The sequence below is a fragment of the Leptonychotes weddellii genome, chromosome 2 (genome assembly GCF_054177405.1).
Source record: "Leptonychotes weddellii isolate Sample4059 chromosome 2, ASM5417740v2, whole genome shotgun sequence".
NCBI classification, from domain to species: domain Eukaryota; kingdom Metazoa; phylum Chordata; class Mammalia; order Carnivora; family Phocidae; genus Leptonychotes; species Leptonychotes weddellii.
Genome location: NC_138370.1, coordinates 168,540,462 through 168,561,494, shown reverse-complemented (window position 1 = coordinate 168,561,494; position 21,033 = coordinate 168,540,462). Strand labels below are relative to the sequence as shown.

The window sequence follows — 21,033 nt, the reverse complement described above, 5'->3', positions numbered from 1 at the left end:
GCAAACAACGAATCATGGATCACTACATCAAAAACCAATGATGTAATGTATGGTGATTAACATAACATAATAAAATAAAACTAAAAAAAAAAGAAAGAACATTACAGAGTGATGGGAATAGTCTGTATCTGGAACACAGTAGTACTTACCTAGCTATACACATTTGTCAAAACTCATTCAACTATACACTTATAAAGAGTGAGTTTTTATTGTATGAAATTACACCTCAATAAATTGGATTTTAAAAAAAAGTAGCTGTTATGACCCAGTGGACTTTAAGGCAAGAAATGTTCCTAAAACAGAAGCAGGATATTTCATGAGATAAAAGTTTCATTTCACCAGGAAGATGTAGTATTTGTAGGCAATATGTAGCTAACAATATGGCCTCAAGACATCTAAAGCATAATAACGAAAAGAGCTATACAGAATAATATGCAAGCCCACCATCAAAAAGGTAGACATTAATACAACTCTCTCAGTAATTGATAGAACAAGTAGGCAGAAACAGTACAAATATAAAAGATTTGACATCGTGGTGAACACATTCAGCTTAATTTTCTTACGTAGAACACTGCTTCTAACAACTGGAAGTGTATACATGTGGAGTATTTACTAATATTTTAAAAGAAGGCAAGTCTAAAAAATTTTCAAAGATTGAAATCATACAAAATATATTCTGACCTAGCAGAATTAAGTTGGGAATTTACAGTGAAAAGATAGCTGGAAATCAACCTTATATTTGGAAATTTTAAAATGTTCTTCTGAACAACTCATAAGTAAAAGAAGAAATAAAAATAAAAATTTTAAATATCTTCAAGGGAATGATAATAAAAATATAATATAGTGACATTTCTAGAACGGAGAGAAGTTGTGATTAGAAGGTAATTTTTGGTCTATTAGAAAAAGATAACAGGTTAAAAATCAGTGATCTCAGCATCAACCTCAAGAAGTTCTTTTTTTAAAAAGTCAATTAAATCCAAAGAAGGGAATAACAAAGATAAGAGCGGAAATCAATCAAATAGAAAACAAGCATACAACAGAAAGAATCAACAATGTCCTAAGACTAATAAAACTGATAAACCTGGCAAGAATGGTCAGACAAGGGCGCCTGGGTGGCTCAGTTGGTTGAGCGACTGCCTTCAGCTCAGGTCATGATCCTGGAGTCCCGGGATCGAGTCCCGCATCGGGCTCCCTGCTCGGCGGGGGGTCTGCTTCTCCCTCTCCCGCTCCCCCCTCTTGTGCTCTTTCTCTCTCTCACTCTCTCAAATAAGTAAATAAAATCTTTAAAAAAAAAAAAAGAATGGTCAGACAAAAAAAGAGAAGGTTAAATAAGCAGCAAAGTAAATGAAAAAGGGACAAAAGTAGAAAATTCTGGAAAAAAAATGTAACATCACTGTTTACCTGGGGTTGAAGATACTACTGCCCAGCAAGGGGCTCAGGGAAAGGTTCCACATCTTGTTTGTTGTCATACTTTCCTGGGTCCACTCATTTGTCAAAGTTCATTGAATTACACACTTAAAAGTCATTCACCTTATAGTCTATGAATTACACCCAATAATGTCTACTTTAAGGAAAAAGAGTAACCGTTAGAAAGGAAGGGGAGACCTGCCATTATTCAAAGATCTGATTGCAAATGGAGAGAAACCAGAGGAACTACGCATAGGCTATGGAATTCATAAATTTATACAGCAAGATTGCTGGATTCATGGTCAACGTAAAAAAATCGGTTGTATTTCTAATTACCAACAACAATCAGAAAATGAAATGCAATTGAAGATACTGTTTACATAACATTACTGTGTATTCCATGGCAGCACTGTCAATAGAATTTACACACTGTAAAATATCTATTGAATACTGATATTAGTTTCTAAGTAGAACTATGATGGATTGTTGTAATCACGGGCGGGAACTGTGTTGAGCTGGGAAAGGCCCCACATCCAGGAACTGGAAGTAAGAGAAGGATGATTAAAACAGATCAATAAGCGATGATATAAGTGGGTTATTTAGAGACGTAGAGGTAGATACAGAATAGTGACTTTATTCTTGAACTATGGTCATGCGTAGTTTTGACAAAAATAAAATAGCTTTCAAATGAGAACGTGCACTTTGGAATCAGACAGCCCTGAGTCTACAATCTGTCTCCTGCATTTCTAGCCGTGTAACCTTGGAATCATATAACTTCCCCAAGGCTTCGATTTTTTTTCATCTGTAAAATGAGAATAATAATATCTACTTCGTAGGGTTGTCATGGAGATTAAAGTAGGTAAAAGTACACTCATGGGCAACAAAATGCTTAAAACCAAAACTGATTGTCGCCCCCTCCAAAAAAAATTGGTCACAGCCAATTCTTCCTTCCAAGAGGCAGACAGGGAAAAGTGGGGACACGGAGAAACACAGCTTAGATCCGCGGCAGGCAAGGTCTCTATCCAGGACAGCTCCTTCTAGAGAGCTGCAGAACTCCCTGTGTACAGAATGGGATGTGAGCCTTTTCATTTGAATCCCAAAGACAGCCTGTCTCTGCTGACATTTGGGTTCAAACAAGAGCTGAGCCAGAAAGAATTACACTGAATTTTCTTCAAACATCATGTTTATTTTCTGAGCCCACCTGGTGAGAGGTGGGGTGGCTTGGGTCCAGGTTCCGTCAAGTGTCTCACTGATGGGATGTGAGCCTCCAGTCAGAACAATATCTCCAGAAATAAACTAAGAGGAGGGAAGGTCAATTTTCTTAGAGGGAACTGAGGGTCAAAGCCAAGAAAGCTGGGTTTAAAAAGGAAATTCGACCCGAGGGCAAGAAACACAGGCCCCAGGCTGGAGCTAGGAGCTGTGTTATCTCCATCACCCACCATAGTTTCCTGCTTCTATAGATCCATTCCTCAGCCTGGTATTCCTTCCTTCTCCAAAACCCATCTTACAAATTGATTGGTTCTGCTGTTTCTTTTCTTTTTTTTTTTTTTAATTTTTTTATTTTGAGAGAGAGAGAGCATGCAGAGGAAGGAAAGAGGGGCAGAGGGGGAAAGAGAATCTTAAGCAGTCTCCATGCTCAGTGTGAAGCCCTACATAGGGCTCAGTCTCATGACCCTGAGATCATGACCTGACCCGAAATCGAGAACCGGAGCCTTAACTGAACCGGAGGCTTAACTACCCAGGGACCCATTTCTGCTGTTTTTTTAAATGACTTTGTATCCATTGGCTTAACATTTGCATGCCACATTTTTCCAGTTGCATACTAACGTGATATTTGTCAGGGAAGTTAAAATGAACAGAAAATATTCTTTGTGACCAGTCTAATATACTCTTCCAGATTATCTCTGCCTTTTCATTGTCTTTAAACTACTTTAAACTTTAAACTACTTTACTACTCTGTGAATTACAGAAAATTGATACTGCAAATTAGTCTTATCCAGAGGAATGCAAATGAATCATGTCCAGTGGAATGCAATTGATTATTGCCCTGTGGATCATAACCGGTTTTCATCTGTCAAGAAAATTTATTTCAGCAGCTCTGACTGCCTCACAATAGACAGTTCAGAATGTTTGTTGGTTGAATGAATGACATTGAAGCTTAAAACATAAGCCATAGGAACTCACCAATTAAAGTTTATAACTCTTACAGGTAAGATGGGATTGGTAGAGTTCCATGCATCTTTCCGCTGCTAAGGAACATTGTCCACGATGCCTCCAGGTCCTTCCACCTCCTCCGTCAACTGCCCACTACTGCTCTCTGCTCTGCAGTCTGCCATGAGAACACTCTCGCTTACTGCTTCTTTTTCTCCAGTCTTTGAGAGACCTTGCCTTGATGAGATCTTTGATCCCCCATGTTGATCAAAAACAGCAGGCAATCTGGAAGGAAAGCTGCAGAGTTACAACAGGGATACCTCGCTGTAAGATACTACACAACAATTACAGAGAGAGAAAGATTCAGAGACAGAGATAGGGAGGAGGCAGACTGATGTAGAGCATATCTAAGATGTGCAAAGTTTAAAAAAAAGATCAATTGCAGGAGCGCCTGGGTGACCAGTTGGTTAAGAGTCTGCCTTCAGACAAACTGAGGGTTGCTGGAGTGGTGGGGGGTGGGAGGGATGGGGTGGCTGGGTGATAGACATTGGGGAGGGTATGTGCTATGGTGAGCACTGTGAATTGTGTAAGACTGTTGAATCACAGAACTGTACCCCTGAAACATATAATACATTATATGTTAAAAAAAAAAAAGAAGAAGAAGAAGATAGCAGGAAGGGAAGAATGAAGGGGGGGAAATCAGAGGGGGAGATGAACCATGAGAGACTATGGACTCTGAGAAACAAACTGAGGGTTCTAGAGGGGAGGGGGTGGGGGGATGGGTTAGCCTGGTGATGGGTATTAAAGAGGACACGTTCTGCATGGAGCACTGGGTGTTATACGCAAATAATGAATCATGGAACACTACATCAAAAACTAATGATGTAATGTATGGTGATTAACATAACATAATTAAAAAAAAGAAAGAGTCTGCTTTCGGCTCAGGTCATGATCCTGGGGTTCTGGGATCAAGCCCCACATTGGGCTCCCTGCTTACTGGGGACTCTGCTTCTCTCTCTCTCCCTCTGCCCCTCCCCTCCCCTCATGCTCTCTCTCTCTTGCTTTCTATCTCAAATAAATAAATAAAATCTTAAAAAAAAATCAGTTGCAGAACAACATGTTAGTACCATCTATTTTTACTAAAACAAACAGACACACACACACACACACACACACACACACACTGGTATATTCATTAAATAAAATGAGCATAATATGCCGAACCTCTGAGAAAAGGTTGGAATTACGGAAAATATTTTCTTTATAGGCCATGTGTTTCTGTAATGTTTCAATTGTATTTACAATAGTCACATATTACAGTTGTAGTAATAAAAATAAGAACTATAAAAGATATAAAAGAAAATAAGAAAGCAGCTGATTCTGCAAATAAGAGCCCCCCAGATGCAGACCCAGGGCAGTTTTCCTGAGCACATGATGTAGCAAACATTAGCCTTTATTGTAGATTATTATTCTCAATCAGAACCAAGTGTGAACAGAGATGGGGTCAGCACATTACCTTCAAACACAAAACACAGCAAAATTTTCCTCATAATGGCTTTCACAGTACTTTCCAATAGAAATACACCTGGAGAAAAATGGACAAAGTCCATCAATCAGAAGTTTTCACTATTTGATGGATTGTTCATAGCTTAGAGGGAACATAACACCGGGAATAATGCATCAGATAAGTCTTCTTAATCACTTATGAATCTTGAATATTTTATAATTTTATATAAATATTAATGATTAATGAGCTTGCTTTTCAAAGCTTTTGTTAAGCATCCAATGGGTGCCTGGCATTCTACTTTATTTCACATGCCCACTTAATCAATGTTGATTAATCTTATTTAATAGATATTCTTTTCTCTTTCACTAGATGAGAAAACAGAGGTTCAGAGTGGTTAGGAAACTTGCCAAAAGACCAGTGACAGAGGTGACCTCATTACCAGCCACAGTGACATCAGGTAAAATGGGAAATGTATGTATAAATGAAATACAATGTTCCAGCCAGAAGAACCACAGTGAACACAAGTCTCTCTTTGCATGGAGGACTCACCTTGGACAACTGGCCCAGAGTTTCCCGACAGTTTGGATCTGACATTTCCCTACACATTTTGGGAATAGGGTTTCCAAAAAAAATTCAGAGGGTCCCCAACGTCCACGCATGGACTCCCTAGGAAACATTCTGAGAAATATCTTAGGTCCCTAGGAGCTCTGAGCCCATTCCAATCATTATAAACTCATGAAGAGTAATATTTGAGCAGAGATGACCTGCTCCAAAATAGTGAAAAAAAGGTGCCTCATGGTACTGACTTAACTGAAATAGTCCTCATTTGATATATTCTAGCCATTTGACCCTGAAAATTCATACTTCTGGATTTGAAAGATGTGGTCAGCACACTGATAGTTTAATCTCAATACCCCAGTGATGGAGGTGCCTGCCCACTGGCATGTTTTTTTTACCTTAGAACTTAACAAACCTCCGGAGCTGTGGAGCTCTGGCTATATTTCCATATTGCCACCAGGGGGCAGCAAAGTGCAAATAACGTCTCTAACTGCACTGGAGCTCCAAAGCTGGGCCCGGTTTGGGAGGACAATGTGGTTCTCATTCCGCCTGTGTTTCTCAGGTTTAAAATAATGGTAATGTAATCATTTTAGTCCTGCTCTGGAAACTGTCAGAACTGATTCATTTCAGATGAAAATATACTGCCTATTTACATCTGCATCCAAATCAGTTTTTTCGGGATTCAGGTTCTGCTCATTAAGGCATTTGCTCATCTAACCTGTTACTCAGAACCTACTGTCCACCAGGCGCTGCCCTGGGACCGGAGCCGTCTGTTATGGAAGTGGACCTTGGACAACCTCACCACCTTCCCGGGGTGGCGTTCCCTGCCACGTTCCCTTCTTTTTCAGTTTCTCTGAAGCATATTCTCATTTTATCTCATTTTTGTTTGTCTACCCTGCTCCTCACGAGCTGAAATTTTATTTGTTCTGTTTATTGGTGGACCCCCAGCTCTTAGTACAGTGCCCCCACATAGCGAGGGTTCAAAAATATATGTAGAATGAAACAATATAAAGCTATTGACGCATGCTGCAGTGGAGGTAGGCGCATACAGCTTTGTCTGAACTAGAGATGGTTAAATTCCTCCCTCACATGATGCTCCAATTTCCATCCCCACCAGCAGTGGGTGAGAGTGAGACCCCAAAGGAATAATATTTGATATGAGCATTCCAAGGAACTTGGGACATCACCTGTTCTCTCCTTCCACAAGAGAGAGACTTGAGGTCAAAGTGGAGGAGAGTTTGCCCAAGACTACACTGGTCTTCAGTGGTTGAGTCAGGTTCTAGGTGGGCACTCTTCACCCCGGCCTGCCTTCTGCCTACCTGACTTCTTCTTTTTCCTTAAACATCACCTCCCAGTATAACAAACTGCATATGTGAACAACCCGATCTGCAAAATACGTATTTGGTAATTGGAAGAGACAAGATTCGGGCATCTGCTTCCTGGATCCCCAAACCTGCACTCTTGGAGGCACCTCTGACCAGCCTCTCAGCATGAGACCCAGTACTTACCTCCTAGTGCCTACACTGCTCTAGGTCCTTCAGAAATATCCAGTCACTCGTTCCTCAACAATCCTGTGTGTGTGCTGCTATTATCCCCTTCTTTCTGATGAGAAAATATAATTATGGCATCTGCTTTGCCGACATGGCACTTAGCATGGATTCGGGATCATTCTAAGGGCTCCGTGGTTTAGCTCATCTAGTTCCCTTAACGGCCTTTGCGGTAAGTACCGATGTCGTTCCCTGTTACTGATGTGGACGCTGAGGTCCAAGCCGCTCTGCTGGGAAGTGGCGAAGCCGCCCTGTTGCACTGCTGTGCTCTGCTTCCTTGCGGAATGGTAGAGGCTCAGGACCGTGGAGAGCACTGACATCATCTGAAGCCACTTCTGTGAATGGCTTGTTTTGTTTTTGTTTTTGTTTTTGTTTTTTTCACAATATTAATCTACAGGTTTGGGCCAGAAAAGCCTTTTGTTAGAAAGTCACAGGTCTGAAACTCAGCAGAAAAGAAGAGGTCGTTAGCACGTAAAAGCTGCCCAGGCTGCAAACAGTATTTCCTCCCCGGGTCTATTCTCCTCTAATTTGGTGTCATCTGCCAAGATCTTCCTGGGATGCTGCAGCTGCTCATACAAGCTCTTGAAGGGATTGCATTCACTGGCCAAGGGCTGGGCTGGGCTTTCTGTGTCCACCCTTCAATCTGGGCATCCAGGTGCTGGCTCTGCCGTGGGCATGGGGGACTCCCCAGAGCTTGGCCACTCCAGTCTAAACTGGACAGTGAACTGAAGTCACCTCATAGAGACTTGGAAGTGGTGTTTGTGGGAACAGAGTTGGTTCACTCTGTTATGCTGTCAAACTAATCTGGGCTCCAAGCCCCTTTGAAAGTCATCAGGAGAACACAGTCTAAAACGATGGACAGGAAGTCGATCTTTTGCTGGCTGGAGGTGTTCCTGTTGATGGAACTTTTACATCTGGTATGACATAAATGAGCAGAAAAGGTTTGGCTTACTCATGCTATCCTTAGTTGGTCTCTGTATGTCTGGCTGGAGTTCTGACCTCTGGAATTGGAACATACTGATCAATCTCAGAGCCTCTTTGTGGTGCATAAAACAAGGTGACCAACGAAGGCTTTGGAGTCCAATGGACTGGGAATGCTCCACCACACACTAGGGATGTGAATCTGGGCGAGTAACTTTGCCTTTCTGAGCTTCAGTGTCCTCTCTGTAGAATGGGGGTCACAACAAAGCCTTTTTCATGGGGTTGTTGTCAATATCAGGAACTTAATGTATACGTTCAATAAATGGGCACATGGGGTCAGAAAGCAACAAAGGAGCAGGTCTGAGCCTGGCTCCACCTTCTTCTAGCTAGGCAGCCTCAGACACATCACTTCCCCATTCACGGGCTTGAATTTAGCCTGTGTGAAGGAGGACATTGAAACACCATCCTCTCTTGGGGCTCTGAGCACTCTGCAGTGGTGTTCCCCAAAGATGACCACTCTGTCCCCCACAGCCTGCACTGATTTTCTAGAGTTCCCAGGGGATCACAGGGAGACCATGGGGGTCTCCGCTGCCAATCTCCAGAAGGAAAACAGTAATTATTGAACATCTCTTAGGTACCAGCCTCTGATTCAGATGCTGCTCCTTCATTCTCCCACTTGAACCTCTCAATAACGCTTGATGCGGACAGCAGTATCACAAAAAAGAGTTCACAAAAGAGGAAACAGGCTTAGACAGTTCACACAATCCTCCCAAAGTCACACTAATGGAGAGCGGCACAATCTACACTTCTACTCGTGTCCACCTGTGTCCCAAGCCCCACGGCCCCTAGATGATCTCAAGACATTGGAAAAATGAAAATTCTCCTTCTCTAAAGGACAGGAACCTCTATAAAAAACTGAAAACAGGTATTCTTACTGATAATAGTCACTTTTCCAACTCCATTGTGAATGCTCAAATGGGAAGCCAATAAAAAGGGTATTTCCCAGCCTTTTATGATGGATTAATTTACAAGTTAATTTAGCCATATTGGTTTTGCAGAGTAATAAATTATTTAGGAAAAAACCCCATGGTAAGCAATTCAAAATAGTCTTGGAATTCTCCCCAAATACAATGGGTTTGAGGTTTCCCATATTTTAGTTATTTACTTGTTTATGTGTTTATGTGGGGGGTGGTCCCATATTTTGGCAGATCAAGCCAGCTATAATATTACTGGTCCGGTCACTATGCATGGCAGAAGAAAAGGCAGATATTGATCACAGCAAAAAAACCACAGAGGACAAAATGAACCAGTTTTTTCCTTGGTTTCTCCTCTATTATATTTTCAATGATATTTCTTAAAGAAATGACCAAAAACAACTAGGAAACAACTTAATGTTTCTCTCATTTCACCTGCCCTGGGCAGCATCTGATGGGATGAAGAGAATGGAACCATTGAAATGCACATGGCTGTTGGCTAATCAGGCAAAGCATTTCCTATCTCAAGGTTTGGATAGAATGTAGCTGGCCTGCGGCACAGCTCAGAAACTTATCTGTTCTTTCCTAATTGTTAAGTTCCTCTCTTAAAATCCTCCTCCAAGGGAAAACTTTAATTTAGAAAGGTCATAAGTTGGAGCCTCTGCCAAAAACAAAACAGGCTGGGAGAACTGACAATAATTTTGCCACAGTAATAATTGGTCACCACGGCTGATGGGGATAGCTTCTTTTTTTCCCCCTTCCTAAGATGCTATTTTTCTGTTTGGGTCATTTTGATTGTAGCAGCATGTACCAGATTATTAGACATCAAAGCTAATCTGTTTCCTTCACTGAAAGAAGCTCCCTCAATCTTGAACACGCACACACACACACACACACCTCATTGGAAAGATATTTAGGGGAAATATTTCTGCCTAAACATATACTTCTTGGTAGAATTCTGTTTTAGAATTGGTCAGATTTCTCCTATGAGAAGCACCAGCCTGGACACTCAGGGAGGCTGGTTTGGAACCTCAAAATCTGGGGCAAGTAGATGTATTGTATTAGTCAAGGGAGACAGCTGCTGTAACAGACAGCCCCCAGATCTCAGTGGCTTGACACGATTAAGATTTACTTCCTGTTCAAGTCATATTCCCTGAAAATCAGCAGGTAGGGGCTCCCTGTTCCATTCGAGAACCTGCTCCTTCATCCAGTGACTCTGCTATCATTTAGGGACTCAAACTCCTTCATTTATGGGCTCCAATATCCCTGAGGGCTTTAGAATCTGCCACTGGATACCCTGCCTCCAGACAGCAAACAAAAGGAGAGAGCAGAAGTGAGTGTGAGAAATTTTAGGGACCAGGCCTTTTAGTGGCCCACATCTCTGGCGCCCACATTCCGCTGGTTGCTACTGGTTAGTCCCATCTAACTGCAAAGGAGTCTGGGAAATGCAGTCTGGCTCTGTGCCCGAGAGAAAACGGGAAATAGGAGTTGACAAACCCCTAGCAGTTTCCTTGTGACCAAATGTGTTGAGCAACTACTGTGACATCCAGAGCATGTGGCAGTTTCTCAAGACAGGTTTATTATGGTTTTTTGTTTAGAGGATATTTAGATTTTCTAAGTACTTTACTCGAAAATTATTGCCCTTTCATATAGGGGTTAAAGAAATGTGAGTTTGGGATGAAGTAAAGGTCAGGAGGACGATAAGGCTGAAAGAGAGAGATCTATTGGTCACATAACTTGGAGATTTTGTTAAGACTTGCTATCTAGGTGGCATCTCAAGGGCCCTGTTGGGGATGCCATTTCCTGAAGCACATACAGGCAGTTAGAATGCAAACTTCACAGATGGCAATTATCAAAGGCCGGTTCCGGAGAAGCCAAAGCCACTCCTGGTTCCAAGGAGAAAATATGGAGCCAGGAACAGAAAATTTAGTCAAAAGGGGTTAAGAGCCAGGAAAATATGGACTCAAAATAGGATGGAAGGCAGGGACAGGAGAAGCCAAGAAATTCTGCCACAAACATTTATTTCCTCCGTTCTCTGAATGTCCATTGAGGACTTCCAATGTGCCAGTTTCCATATTGGAGAATACGACAGTGAGGAAAACTCAGTCCCTGCCTCCAGGGAATCCAAGATTCACTTTGAGTGGATGCTGGCCTCATGGAGCATGGGTGGGCTTGTCTGCCCTAAAGCCCAGAGTCCTGGGAGAAGCAGGGCTCTTCCTGAAGAGATCTGACAAAAAGGCAGCTTTAACAGCTACCAAGATGGCTTCACACACTCAAAACCAAAGACCCTCCTCCTGATGTCATTTCCATCCTCCCAAGAAATTCTAAAGTCACTTCCCCCCAGCCAGCCCACCCCATGGAAATGTTGAGTCAAGAAATTTTAGAGCTGAAAGGGGTCTTATAAATGACTCAATCTGGCCTTTCTGTTTTTCTGCAGAGGAAAGGAAATCCGTGACCTGTCTGATCCCTGTGGACGGTATGGAGACAAGCCCCTCAGACTCACTGTCACACCCAGGTCACGCAGTCGGCCCCATTCCCTTGATGTGTGATCTATGTGGCATGGAAATGATCTACTGAACTCCTACTCATAAGACCCACACACTTTCCTAAGGACTGGCCTTTCTATCTCTGATGTCTTTTCCTTGAAACATGTCCCTGCGCTTCACTCAGGTTTCCCATGGTCACGGTTCTGGGGCTCTATGGAATGCGTATGATCTTTCCTCCATTTTAGTTTCTCAAACAACTACTGCATCTGTTAGCGTCTCCACAAGACGGAGGCAGCACACCTGGATGAAGGCATTGGGAAAAGTTTGGTAAAAGACCTATTTCCAAAGGCTTGGCTGGAGTAAAATGAGACAAATGTGCAGTGCGTTAACCAGAGCTCGCCACAGAGGGGAGACATTACCACCTCTATCACCAAAGGGGCAGGGCCAGAGAGTGGTTACCTCCAGGACAGAGCCAAAGACTAAAGCTGTGGCTTTGGGTAGAAGGGTTTGACCAACAGTCTTGGAGCTGCCTGGGAAGGAACAGAGGGAGGAAAACAGACCTCCCTCTTCTCCTGCCTGCGCCTCCCAATGGAGAACCTGATCAGATGTCAGAGGTCAAGGGAACCTATGGATGAAGTCGATGAATGTCAGCTTCCCAGCTCCAGAACAGAGTGAAGAAGAGTGGGGTGGGTGTGCAGGGGCAAATGTGGTGTACCTATCCCTCCCCTCATTGCCAGGCACTCCACTATCACTGAATGCAGAGGAGCTGAGAAAACGGTCTTGGTCCTTGACTTCACAGAATTTACGGGCCAGTCAGGGAGAGAGAAAATAAACAAGTCCATGCACTAATGAACTTTGCTAAGTGTACAAAGGGAAGAGTAGACTGCACTTCCAAAGGTCTTTCTGTGGATTTAACATTTAAGCTGAGGCCCAAATAATGAGAAGGAGCCAGTTGGGTAATCAGTGAGAGTGTGAACAAAGGTCTTTGACACATGGCAGCTCCTCAGATATTTGATTCCTTAGACTTAATTTGAATTTCTATGAAATATATAGGTTTTATTTCCATCACATGGAAAGAATAGTGGCCGGGGAGTCAGGAGGTCTGTTTCACCAGACCTGCCTCTGGCCTTCATTGTCCAAAGACTTTGCCTTGGACCCCAGGTCTCTCTTTGCCTCCATATTTTATCTATAAAATAAAGATGTTGGCTTGTTGGCCTCCAGAGTCCCTTTCAGTTCTAAAATCCAGCGTTCGTCATGCATTTTATTCATCTTTTTAAAGATGTTTTTCAACACTTTTCAAATTCTATTTTCTGCTAAGCGAATGCCCAAGAGCAAGTTAAATTTTCTTTAGATCTTCAGATGAATGGCAGTTGAATGAGACCTGTGCTGAACACAAGCTGAACTCTGTGCACAGTTCTACGGGAATTAAATAATATTCTTTGGTATTTGGCCAAAGGAAAAACACAAAGTCATAAAACTAAGGAAAGAGGCTCTGGCTATGGGCTTTGGTTTTTAGGAAGTATATTTTATAGGATCAGAGAGTATCTAGGTCATCTCTCTGACCCTCCCCCCTTGCCTTCCAAAGCTCAGTTCCTCCTACGGCAACCCCACCCTGCTTACACACTCCAGGGACAAACACTGAGGAAGACCATGATTTCACTGGTCAACTCTGGCTTCACTGAATGTCCCCTTACATCAACTTGAAATCTGTCCCCAAGATGTTCCCTCAGATTCCCCATCATTCTGCTTTGGGTCCTATGGAATTGGATGCCTTTCAGAAACTTTAATTTCCTTGTTCCATCTTCCCTCCAGATTTTCAAACACTCCATTCCGTCATCCTGGAACACTGTTCTCTTCCTCTCAAAAAAACTCCCAGCTTCTCCCTCCAAAGAGGGATACTTCAGGTCTCAGCTGAAACATCTTTTCCATGAGGCAGCCCCTCTGCACTCTAAATTAATCAGATTCCTTCTTGTCATTCAAGCTGCGTGGCAGTCTCTCACAAGCTTTGTTTTATTACCTGTCTGCACCCAGGACTCACCGCTCAGGAAGAGCCCAGACCATGTTTGCCACTCTATGCTGGCACCTTGACCAATGAGGGACATCTGGATCATCTCCTCTGGAATGAGGGATTTTGAGAAGACCTGGGTTTTGCTAACAATTTTGGAGTCCCACTGACCAGAGTTAGAATGAGGAACACCTCACTACAGAGATTTAGATAAATTACCTACCACCTACACAGGGTATCTCTGGATGTCTGTCTCCCGTGGGTGAGAACACTTTAAACAGTGTGGTGAAAAACAAAGTCTCTGTTCTGGCGGAGTCTGAATTATTTTCTATTTGTCACACGTTGTAAACAATGATATATTGATGAGTCAAAAGAGCAAGTTTCTAAACCGTGTCCACGGTGAATCCTATTTCTGTAAGAAAAGGCTTATCCATATGCATACATACACAGAGAAGGTCACAGCTTTGGTGAATCTATAGTGGTGGGATATAGAAATGTTTAGAATCTCATCATAAAGTCAAAATAGTATAAATCCATCAGAACTTGAAAGAAAACTGTCAGGACTCAAAAAACTTGAAATCTAGAGGTCTAGGCAAGTGTTCATCTATGTTTGTGTTACAGCTGGGGCCCCTTGGCTACTAGTGAGCAATCCTGACCATCCTGGGGTCCATATCACTGTGTGCACTGGCCTTATGTGAGGGACTTCGGGGATCTCTTAGTCTAAATTTACTCTTGCTTTGTTTTTGTTTTCATAGACTCAAATAGTGTCAACCAAACTTTCACTAGGCAGTGACACAGAATGGGAAAACCTGTCTAAAAATCAACAACTTTGGAACAAAATGTTAGACACAGTTAAATGTTATGAAGAAGGCCTTAATATTGCCTGAAATAATATGAAGTATGAATTTTAAAGTAAGAAATGCATGAAATGGGACAAGAATTCATCAAAATATAACCAGGTAAGGATAACGAAAACCTTGAGGGAAAAAAAAATCCACCAAAACTTTGTTACAGGATGCGCATCACAAAAGTATCCTTCCACTTACGGGTTATAGATTCATGTGTTGCAAGAACACATTCCCCTCTACTTTATATTTAATTCCTATAAAAGAATCAACTTCAGAGTTTGTTTGAATCAGGTGAGTTCTTTTGGAATCCATCCCTGAAATCAAATGGAATTATACAGATAAAATCTGGAGTGATATACATTAAAATATTAAATGTGGGGCTTTGGGGGTTGAAATTATAAGTGGTTTGTATTTTCTTTATATTTATATTTTTCCTAGTTTTTAAAAATTAATATTTATTGACTCTAAATAAATAAATGGAGTGTTGCATAATCTGTTTTTAAGAAAGAATTAATGCCAGAGGCAGTAGACCGTTGAAACCAGCAGCATCTGCACCGTCTGGAATATTCCCTTCATGCCAATGTGTCATGGCTTGACATAGTACAGATGTGCCCCAGCACCTTCCTGTTGGAGGGAATCTCATCACCACCAAGAGTAGTTGGCTCCTGAGGATACGTGTTTTGATTACGTACATCATGGAATGGGGACAAGAAAAGGAGAAAGGATGGGAGGGAAAGATAACCACTCCCCAATGTCTTTGGGTTGTTTTGGAGCCTAAGAAGCTATGAACTGGTATGAGTCTTAAGTCCCAGAATATTTGAGAAGACATTTGTATTACTTCATCTAAAACAGAGGTTCCCTTTCTAAGATTTTTTTTTTTTTAATCTGAGACAAATCTGTAACTAAAGCTTCCACTTCAATGTCCATCTCTGAGGTTAGGGTCTGGATTATCCTCCTGTCTGAATTTTTAACAGGTGTCCCTGGACAGTTCTCCTATCTGTGAGACCCAATAGAACCAACTGCCAGAACATATCTAGTTCTGGAAAGGAATGTGGCCCTCTAGGAACTTTCTGGGAATGAAGAAGAAAGAGGGAGGACAGTCTTACACAATTCACAGACCTGTACCTCTGAAACAAATAATACATTATATGTTAAAAAAAAAAAAGAAGAAGAAGAAGAAGAAGAAGATAGCAGGAAGGGAAAAATGAAGGGGGGAAAATCGGAGGGGGAGACGAACCATGACAGACTCTGAGAAAATCTGAGAAACAAACTGAGGCTTCTAGAGGGGAGGGAGGTGGGGGGATGGGTTAGCCCAGTGATGAGTATTAAAGAGGACACGTTCTGCATGGAGCACTGGTGTTATATGCAAACAATGAATCATGGAACACTACATCAAAAACTAATGATGTAATGTATGGTGATTAACATAACATAATAATAATAAAAAAGAAAACAACAATATGGACCAGAAATACATAAACTGTTAGAATGCTAAAAAAAAAAAGAAAAGAAAAGAAAAAAGAAAGAAGGAGGAAAAACAAACCCTCTTAGGAGCAGATAGGTGTGTTGGGCATATTATTTTGCCTACACAACCATTTCTCAAAATATTCTTCACTCATTCTTTTTTTTTAAGATTTTTATTTAAATTCAAGTTAGTTAACATATATTGTATTATTAGTTTCAGGGGTAGAATTTAGTGATTCATCACTCAGTCTTATCACTAACTCCAGAGATGAGCAGCTGAACAGGCCAATCAGAGAGCCTGGCATAGGGATGGACATCTGAACTAGGCCAAAGCAATCAATCACTCCCCAGGTCTTTTGCTGAAATTATCTGAAAAGAGATGCCCTCTTTTCTCTGTGATCATGGTCTGAGAAGATAATACAATTCCAGAGCTGCTATGAGCCCTCTTAGCCTCCTCAAGAAGAGAGAAGCAACAGAAAAGAAATGAGAGACAGGCCTCCAAGCATCATTTGAGCACTCGGTCCAGCCCCAAGGGGCCAGGTGCACCCCTTGAACTGCCCAGTTGCTGGACACAACAACTTTCATTTTTGATGAAAGTTATTTTAGTTAACTTTGAACGGTAGAAGGGAATGCTTGCAAAGGGGACATTACTGAGCCATAGAATAGGTCTAGGAGTGAATTCTTTGAATAAAAAAGGAAAACTTCTTAGGACTCAGAATAACTCATTCTTCTAGTTGTCAGAATTCTGGGGCTATATATTTGCTACCTGGTTTGACATATGCCAGGTATCGAAGCCGTCTTGGTTTCTGGTATTAATAAGTGCCATATTTTGAGCACCCATTATGAACGAGGCATTGTATTAGGCACTATGTTTACATTATCTCTAACTTCACCATGACCTCCAAGGCTCATATTACCTTTGTTTTATAAATGGGGTAACTGAAGTGAAGCAGGGTGAAAAAACCTACCCAAAGTCTCCCCCCTGGCAAGGGACTGGCAATGCTAGCATGTGGACCCAACAGTGACTGGTCCTACTCTACATGAGTTTCCATCATGGCACATTGCCACTTGTTGGCCAGGATCCCCAGGTTATCTTCCTCTCCAAAGGCCTATAGGATCTTCACCTCCTTCTAATCAGTGTGCCTGGTCAAGGAGTGATTGATGTCAGGGTCATGGGCTGCTGATCCCCGGTCAAGCTTTGTTCAGAAATCCACCAACTTCTTCAGTTTCCCTGATATTGACCACTACCCTGTACCAAAATCTATGTGCCAAATATTTCTTAGAAACCCCTGTGTGGTCCATTTAAGTTTCTAGAACTGTTCTGATCAGCCATCACCTAAGAAGTAAGCTTCCCTAAGCACTTGTTAATGGTCTTTATTTTGATCTGTCCTCCTCAGTCCATTTAGCCCTCCCAATTCTATTCTGCTTCCCTCCTTGATACTGACTTGAATAGGTCATCTGCCAATTCCTGTGACTCTTTCTCCTTTTTTGAAGTGGGGCTTGTTCCACTCCCCCAGCACTGACTGTAGCTCCTCTTAAGCCATCCTGGGGGAACACCCTTCTCTCATTGATTCAGACCCATGGCCTTTCTACTCCAGCCCAGCCCCACAGATGGTCATTATCCTGGGCTTGCTCTTGCAGGATCCATAAGCAGCAGCCGGGCAACTGAATCTGAATTCCCATAGGAAAATGGCATGAAGAGATTGGCAGGTGTGTTAGTCTAGGTCCTCTGAGAAGCAGACAATAAGACAGGATTAAACATGCTGGTATTTTATTGGAGAAATGCCCATGTAAGAGAACAGAGAGAGAGCCAGGCAAGACTGAGAGGAGAGTCTAAATGAAGGAGAGAGGCAGACAAGGTTAGGTGGAAGTATCATAGACTGTCCACCATCAAGTCAAAAGAGGATTCAGCAAAGGCATCAGCAACTCCTTGAGATAAAGTTGCCTCTCAGAGAAGTGCCTAAATCTCAATATCGCCACCATGCTCAGCCTTCAGCAAGAGTTAGCCATGGGAGGCACAGCCTGGGCATGAACATGACAGTGGATTTCAAAGCCCACCAGGTGGGTTCTCAGTGAACTCTGCTGTCAGTGGTTGAAGGTCTGGAGGCATATTCTCACGGCCCCCAAAGCAGGAAACTCTGAACCTAATGGAAAAATTGTCATGGTGGAGTCTATTCATTTATGTAAATGGAGTGCCTACATGTATATATGTAAATATGTATATCCAAGACCAACATGTATGGAGTGTCTATATGCTAGGTGCTGTGCTAAGTGTAAAAATCAAGGCCAATTTTCTAAACTAGGCTACACAAAATATTTTTTTTGAACTGGGTGGTCATGGAAATTCTCATCAGCCTCCTGAAAAAAAAAATGTGGGTTACTCCAAAGCCACTAGGATTTGCCTCTGATTCTTTAGACTCTGTGAAAGCCAGTCCTGCTGGGGAGTCCAGAATGTGGGAAACTTCATTGTATATGTACCACAGAGTAATACAGAAAGGCAGCTTGCATTGTGATACAGTAGTTTTCCAACTTTTCCAGGTGGCTCAGGAGTTCCCTAGAAAGTGACTCATCAGCACCCCTGGGAGTCAAGAAGAAGCCTATTTGGTGGGATTCCAGACCTATCAATATCACATCAACCAGAACAGCTGTCCACTTAGTATTTCATGCCCTGGAATCATGAGTAGGATCCATTTATTTAAAAGAGCATGGCACTTACAGAATTTTAAAGTCAATTTGCAATGGAATTAGATTCTCATTCATTTCCCCTTCCCCATATCCTAACACAGTGCATCACATATAGAGAGACTTAGCAAATGTTTTGTAATAAATTAGTGTATGAACACGTGCGTGAATGAATGGAGTTAGCCCATGTAAATTCATTCTCAGAATGGCTCTTTTAAATAGATATTATTGTCCCCATTTTACTGATCACAAATTGATGTTCTCAGAGAGTACATTGACTGGTCATGGTTAAGAGATTGCTCAGTGGGAGCACTGAAATTCAAATCCAGATCATTTGAGCCCAAACCTACAGACCTTTGTACTGCATCCCTCTGCAGGAACTGTGTTCTAGGGCCTTCTTTAAAATCCCCCTTCTACCTCTGAAGTTTCTATCTATAGAGTCCAAGCCTATAACGTTTCCAGTTTATCACTGTTTCTCTCTATGGGCTATTGGCAACAACTACTCTTTATTCCCAGTTGTCCATGAGCTTAAAAAATAGTACGTACTCTGCTTATTTCTACATCCCTCAGAAGGCTTTCAAATGCTCAGAGACTATATGCTGTCACAGAGCAGATGAATTGCAGTCCTGGGACAAGAACTTCAGCTCATTGGTTCTCTTGAGAATGTGCACCATCCCCAGAATAGAATTATTAAATTGTGGGCTGCTGCTGATGATGTAAGAGACTGCTTAGTGATTAGGTGGGTTTGTCTTTTAGTTTGTTTGTTTGTTTGCTATGGTTCTTCCAGGAAATAGATCTTCTTAGTACTTGAAATTTTGGATTGTGTCTTTGATGTGAAATTTACATGGAAGGAAAACTTTAAACAACTGGACTAGCTTGGAACATTGAAAATAACTCTCCTTGGGGGCCAGATGCTGTGCCAGCTCTCCATGAAAATTATTTCATTTAATCATCCAACAGCCCTAACAGTAGTTACAATTAATATCATGGCTTTATAGACAAGGAAACTGGGTCTCAGATGGTAAGTTGGCAAAAGAAATACAGCTGGTAAGTTAGGAAATTGACCTGCAAATCTTAATGGAACACAATTAAAACACAAATGCAGGTATTAAGGGCAGGGTTCCGTTTTAATTCTGGTTATATTTTATAAATAATAAGAAACAGGGAAGTTGTATTTTTAAATTTTTCTTGGATTAATTAGATTCTGACTCTTAATAGCAATAAGGATATTAGTCAATATGTTATATCATTGGATTACAGGACAGTTTTTAAAGGTTAATCTTGGAAACCTTATTAGAGTACCTGACTTGCCAGTTTCTGAAAGCCTTTTCTCTATTAAATCCATCTCACTTGCTGACATGATAAATGATTATACTTTCATGAGCCTGAATTCCTGCACTTGTTTCAGTTCTACTAAATCCACATGATTCTTTGACATCTTTGCAAATATTCTTTAAAAATATCTGTTCATGGACTATAATAACAAAAACGTCACTCTTAAGATACACTGATGGCAGAATATCTCATCTGCAGAGTTCAATTCCTCATTAATGTCTTTTCCAAAACCAGTTATTACTAATGCTTCCTTGAGTTACTCCTAAAAGAGCTCACTATATTCTGCCTGGTGTGTTAATATATATTTACTTTAGTGTGGCCCTCCATTAGGACTTTAAAAAATTATTTAGGTAAATAGATAATTTTATTTATTTAAGCTCCATGTAGAGAAAAAAGCAAGACATCCCATTAGGGATTCCTTCAATCCAAGGTACAAGAGGGACTCCTATGGAACATAACTCCCATTAAAGATGAACATGTATTTTTGGAATTTACAAAGTACCCAAAGACAACATCTGTTAAAGAGCCAGTAGACTCAGAAATAGGATAATTCTCATCTAAACAACTCATAATAATGGAGTAATATGAAAGGGACTTTAAAATAAGGAAAGCATGTTTAAATAGTCAAGTAAAGAAATAAGGGAATAAGATAAAGCAGGACTTTTTAAATAAAATACCACGTAGATTTTAAAATGAACCAAAAAAAAAAAAGTCTAGAACTGAAGCATTACATTAGATAAAATAAAAACTCATAAATAGTGGACTAGACACAGTCAAAGAGAGAATAAGGAACCTGCAAAATAGATCTGAGGAAATCAACCAGAAAGTAGCATGAAGAGATAAGGAGATGGAAAATATGAAAGTGAAATTAAGGCTTATGAAATAGGGAAGCACAGGACTGAACAAATATCTAAGAGTTCCAGCAATCTAGAAGGGAGAGAACAAAGAGAAATACTGAAAGAAAATTAGAATATTTTCCAACCACAACAACAACAAAAAGAATTGAGTTCTCCAGCCCAAAAAAAAAAAAAAAGCATACTCTTGAGCAGCATAAATGCAAATAGACTCACTAATCACACAATCAATATTTAAATGATATAACATCAAGGAAAACTGGGAAATCTTAGATTTGTGAGACAGAATGGTCA

At 41.2% G+C, this 21,033-nt stretch overlaps 1 long non-coding RNA gene across 1 annotated transcript in view; it reads right to left on the bottom strand.

Annotated features, from left to right (window-relative positions):
• Nucleotides 1-3,598: 3,598 nt before the first annotated feature.
• Nucleotides 3,599-21,033, bottom strand: part of LOC145720232 (uncharacterized) — a 43,239-nt gene continuing 25,804 nt past the window's right edge. Inside the window, exons 2-4 of the long non-coding RNA XR_014143095.1 lie at nt 7,132-7,221; nt 5,075-5,143; nt 3,599-3,843 (exon numbers count right to left, since the gene is read on the bottom strand). This is a non-coding gene — a long non-coding RNA (uncharacterized LOC145720232). The remainder of the gene's footprint in view (nt 3,844-5,074; nt 5,144-7,131; nt 7,222-21,033) is intronic.